This window comes from Parasteatoda tepidariorum, chromosome 6 (assembly GCF_043381705.1).
Source record: "Parasteatoda tepidariorum isolate YZ-2023 chromosome 6, CAS_Ptep_4.0, whole genome shotgun sequence".
In the NCBI taxonomy this organism is placed as follows: domain Eukaryota; kingdom Metazoa; phylum Arthropoda; class Arachnida; order Araneae; family Theridiidae; genus Parasteatoda; species Parasteatoda tepidariorum.
In genome coordinates this window covers 56,121,263-56,127,614 of record NC_092209.1, presented here as the reverse complement: position 1 = coordinate 56,127,614, position 6,352 = coordinate 56,121,263, and positions in this window count along the sequence as shown.

Sequence of the window (6,352 nt, the reverse complement as noted above, 5' to 3'; positions counted from 1 at the left end):
TATCCTGTTATACTACACATTGTTTTAAAAATTATGTAATTATCGTATTCCTCGAATTTTCGAAATAATTTGAACCTAGAAATAATACATCATTTTAAAATTTTCCTTTTCTCTTTACATAATTTTTAAATTCAATGTGAGTGTATTTGAGCGAAAGTAAATTAAACTTGGAAGAGTGATAATTAAAACAAAACAGTACATAGTTTAAATTACTAACCCAAATTTCAATTTTTTAGCTTGAGTGCAGCTTTTCTGACATTCTGAAATTTATGATTAATCATATTTCAAATTATCTATGCATCTATAATCTATTAATATATTATCTATTCCTCTATAGTCTATAAATTTATTATCTATTAGTCTATTAATCTGCTACCTATTTATCTCTTATCTTTTATTTACACTGAGAAAGAAGTATAGTCAAAACAACCAAAATATGATAAAATCTACCATGTTTTTGGCTCCATGGGAACACCAAAAATCTAATTAATCTAATTAAAGTAATTTTTATCGAAGTACTTTGGTAATTATTTTGATAAATTAACGATGGTGATTGGTTTCATGATATGTAAAAATGTAATATATGTCGTGAAATTTGGTTACTTTATTATGAAACCTTACAGCATTGCATAATAATTTCTATTTCCCATATGAAAGGGAAAATTAAAAAAGGAATGGTTTAAGTACCGCATGTTTTGATTTTATTAACCAGGATTCTGTTGTTTTTTTAACAGAAATATCATTACCATAAATTACGGTAATTTTACAAGAATGTTTTCTCCATGAATTAATCTAATATCTACTCATCTATTTTCGACAAATCTATTTTCTACTTATCTATTATCCATTAATCTATTATCTATTCAATTAAAATTATCTATTTGTAATAAAGGATTTTTCTTAAAATTATGAAGAAATCGAAGATTTCTTCATAATTTTAAGAAAAATCCTATATTACAAATAGATAATAGATTTTCGACAAATCTATTTTCTGCATATCTATTATCTATTAATCTATTATCTATTCAATTAAAATTATCTATTTGTAATATAGGATTTTTCTTAAAATTATAAAGAAATCAAAAATAGACCAACCAGAACTTTTGTGTTTCCTTATTAAAATTCAATTCTTTTAATTATTTTGTAAAATTTTTGGCTATTCGTTAAATAGAAAGGTAAACTAAAAAAATTGTTTTATTTGTAACAATACTTTTCATTACAGGCTTGTATAAGCTGACTTGCCAATTTATATAAAAATTGCAAATTGAAATCATTGCTTATGTTTAATTATTAATTTGTCAGTTGATTCAAATATTAAACATAAAACTCAATAACAAGAAACAGAAACTAAAATATTTTAGACTAATTTCTAGACCTTGTAATATTTTGAGTTCTTTGTCAAACTCCACAACTCCATTGAGTTCACCGGTAAACTCCACAACTCAATTGAGTTCTCCGTCAAACTCCACAACTCCATTGAGTTCTCCGTTCAACTCCACTCTTTTTTATTTCCCAACTGTTAGCGACAATCATATTTTATCCAATTTCCCCACTTATTTGGCCCCTCTTTTGTTTCTTGTTGTAAATTGTTCGTAATTTCTCCTACATTTATGAATTTTTCTATTTTATTCCTTGCTTTGATACTAAAGAAACTGGTTCATTCTTGTACAAAAACCTGTTATATGATTTTATCTGTGCTTTTTTCACTTTGTTTTAACTTATAAAGAACGTATTATACAAATTATCTTATTGAAGTTTAAAGCAATGAATAGAAAATCTCATTCATTTTATATCTGAAGGCATACAAATTTCTAAACTTATAAGCATTTTAAATTTTAAAATTTTATTTAACTTGTAATTTATTTAAATGATTACGTTTTTACAATAAAATGAAATGTTACACCAATTACTAGTTTTAAAATGCAAGAACATGAGATTATCACCGACTTAACTTAAAACATGAATTCCAACATGTGAATACAAAATATTGGTGTCAAATTCAGTAGATTTTTAATCAGCTGACACAATTGAAAGTTGTTTTAGCTAAATACCAAAGGATACTAGTAGCTAATAATTATAATGCAAATTTATCTAAGCCGTGATGGCTCAGGGGATACAGCTTTTGCTTTCCAATGAGGTCAACCAAGTTTGAATCCCATCACTGGCTAGTCCACACGAATTCCTCATCCGGCTTGCACCGACCACAGTGCTGACTTTAAATATCCTCAGTGGTAGACGGATCATGGGTTAAAGTCCCTTTGCCGTCCTTCTTTCTCTACGGAGGCAAATTTCTCCCAATATTTGATCCAGGATTCCCTTGTCTTCTGGATTGGGTTCTAAATTACGGAGCTAAACATTTGTAGCCGTAAGCCCATAAAATTGGGTCTCCTGTTCAACGACGGTTAGAACATAAAAATAAAATACAAATTTATCTAAAACATGTAAATTAATGATCACAAAAAAGATACTCCTTTTTAAAGTATCGCTTTTAGTTATTCGGTAAATGTCATTTATAGAAGCTATTTTTTATGTGTCGAGAATTTTACTAAATTAATTATTTAAAAAAATTTTTCTAATTTATTCTTTAAATTAAAAGCATTTTTTAAAAAATGTATTACTGTTCTCCAACCCTGCTTTTGTTTAACGAAATTAGTTATTATTACAACAGAAGAAACTAAGACATACAAGCTGTTTTAAATGTTCGTTTTCTTATTACAATTGTTACTAAATTAGATAACACTCCGGGGAAAAACCATATTTAGTTTTACTTTTCTACCATAAATCATGGTCCATAATGCGGAATTTTCTCTACTCTCTTAAGTTGCTTATCAATAAAAACAAATTCCGAAAGGAGAGGACGAATTTTTACCAAATACACTGTTTACGAGCTTGTAAAAATAAAAAATCGGAAATACATTTCCTGCTTATGTATAGTTGTTAGGAAATTTAATGCTTTAGAATGTTCTGGAAATTAAAATCCCTTATTAGGATAACGATTTCCCTAATTAGTTCGCTTAAATTATCATCTTAGAACGTTGTGTTGAAGCTCTTAATTCATCAACTACTTGTTTTATAGTTTTAAATATCCGAGATTTGATGTTACACTTGAATACATAAAAGTTTCATTAGACTTTGTATATAGATATATATATACAAAGTCTAATGAAACTTTTATGGATTATATATATTATTTATTATTATTATTATTATTATTATTTTTTTGAAAATTAGTGTAACTGCTTAATACTTTTTCAGATCTCTGTTTTTTTTTATTTTTATGAAAATTAGTATGTCTACTTGATACTTTTTCAAATCTCTGCTTTTTTTTTAAGTTAGTGTGTATTTGATACATTTTTTTAAAATTAGTGTGCATTTGATACTTTTTTTGGATCTCTACTTTTTTTTTTTAAATTAGTGTATCTACTTGATACTTTTTTAGATCTCCGATTTTTTTTTGATTTTTTTTTTTTTTTGAAAATTGGTATATCTTTTTATTAAAAAGAATAATTTGTGCATCTAGTTGAGGTTTTGAGCTTTTGCCTTTTGTACACTTCACTTTTGTAACTTAGCGATAATGGAAAAAACCATGCTAGGCAAAGCGAACTAAAAACAGTAATGCTCATAGTTTCTGCATTCTGGAGTAATTTAGCTTTAGAAAAAACCCGCTTTGAGAATTGTATAAAAGAGCCCCTTGGTATTTACTCCACAAAGAAACTCTTTCTGTCCGACCAGTAACCGCAATTTAATGAGGAGTTTCATTTTTAATTGCTCGCACAACTGACATAAAAGCAAAAATTACTACAACAAAAAATCGTAAAGAAATCTTAGAAACATGTTTCTTAACAAGATACGCATCAGTAAATACTGGAAGGGTTAATGCTCACGCCCCTTCTCGCTGAAGTACACCCCTGACACTGTACAGCTGAGAGGGGATTTTGCGAACCGTGTAATGAAACCCATATTTTTCAGGCCCGCTTTTATGAGTAATTCCTGTCTGTTATTTCAAGAAGGGGAGTATATCAAAAAGCAAACGATAAAGAACATCCATGTTCCAGAAGATATTTTTTTTTCTAGTTTAAAACTTTCAATTTCTCGAAAAGGAGTTTTTATAAAATGTTTCAATATTTAAAAGGGTCCTCTTTTGGGGCCCCTGATTTATGCATGCGGTAAAAAAGCGACGGAAAATGGAGATATATGACGAAAAATATATGCAAAACTCCCGAAAGATTTTTCGTCAGGAACTCTTGCCTTTTCTTGTTGGTTCTGGAGCTTGTGGCTTTTTCTGGCGGAGTTCCGCCCTCTTTACCTTTAGAATACTTAGTCTGGCAATATCGCCAATTTTTCATGTCATAAAAGTGCAGGGAGTCTTTTTGCCTTCAAGAAAGAAGAGAATCGTAAAACTTTTTGGGGTGTGTTTTGTCAGAAATGAAATTTATTCCCAGGGAGAGAAGAAACTTTAGTGAATATTTGACTGTACTTTATCTCANATATATATATATATATATATTACATTTTTTTCTCCAAAATGAGATCTGAAATGTTCGTGAATCTCGCTTATGGACAGCTTCTTTTAATGTTTTATTGCAAACATAAACATTTTGCCAACAGTGGAGCAAATTTTATCAGGCTTTAGAAAATTGCATCAATAATCCATAAACTGTTATTGAACAAGAAAGTGCATTATGGCACCCAAATTTCTAATCTATCGATTTTTCGATTCTTACTGTTGCAGTTCTTGATTACAACTGATTAATTAGCATTCCTTTTGCAAATTATTTTATTGATAATCACTTAGATTAATGCTTAAAATGTTGTTTTATTGTTGAAAATGATTACTATCTATGGATCTTAATGGAGGGATTGATTTTACACTTGTACACGTGTCTAAATATTTGGAAGCTTCGGTAATGGTTTTGTTAACTGCAATGACACAAACTGAGAGTATCTAAAGTTATACAACCTGCGTCTAAAATGCATAAGTCGTAATCACAGCTTTTGACAAACAGCTACCGTCATTTCGAAATGAGCGAGGATGGTTGACAAATCTTTAATATTTTCTAACCAGCCCGGTGCTTTTTAGGCTTAAAACAATAAGCCTACACACCTTTAGGCTAATTCGAAAGTATGTTTCAATTTAGCTTCATTTATAACGGGCATTTTCCCATATTCCTAAAGTAGTGAAGAATTATTGTAAATAGCCTTATAAAGTTTTTGTCCCAATACGCCTAAGATGATTGAGTCTGATTGAGTAGTTTTTCACCCGTTTTCTTGTAAGCCTGAATGCATAAAGACTGATTGTGAAAAAGAGTAAAAGCATCAAGCAGATTAGAAAACTCTGAAGACTTGTTACATAAGCCTGACGCATTAAAAATGATGACGAAATCTGCCAAAAGCAGGATTTTTCAAATTAATTTAAGACATATGCATGCTTTAAAGTAGCATGGAAAATCTACTTACATACCACATTTACACCTCTCTAATAAAATAATTGAAAGACCAATAATCGGTATGACAGTACGCGACACCATAGCAACGTTTATGTTCAACATTCTTAGAGCCATTTCAGAAAGGATGAAAAATAAATCAAAATAATTACTTCGAAACTAAGTTTTTATTTTCATGAAAATACAAAATTATTCGAAATAAATACTTAACGTACAACTAATTTTTTGACACTACTTGAATTATTACTTAAGGCAATCTAATAAAAGGAATAATATATATTACAAATATGGAAATATTTAACTACAAATTTCATAAAAAAAAGAAACCTAGTAGGTTAAAATTCCTTGTAACACGTAAGCAAATTTAACAAATATATCTGTTTAAAAAGTTTTAATGATCAAAAACAATTATTTGGAATTTAAAGTAAAGCACATACGTTATTTTGAGCCAACAGAGTTTACTGTGTTTACCTTTTCGTTCGATCCTTTGAGGCTAGAAATAGAAAGTGATAAAATAGCTAATAATAAAAAACTCTAATTTATACTGTCTCTATCCAATAAGCAATTAAATATATGCATTTTTAAGATGGAATAATTAAAGTTTTTTTAAATCTTATCCAAGATAATCGTAATGATACTTCATAAAGAAAGCACAGGTACGAGAGATAAATAATTCAAAATTTCATTCAGATTGCTTACATTTTCGCTACTGTAATTTACAAATAATGCATTTGTTTACTATGTAATTATGTATGCATGATTGAATTAATTTAATAAAACCAATTACGAGTAGAAATATTAAGAGGTAAGGTACATTTCTATGTTCAAAACGTTTATTTGTACTAAATAACTCCTTTGGTTATAATTTTTGCAAAAAGTATTTCCGTTTGGTTAACGCAATCATCAAT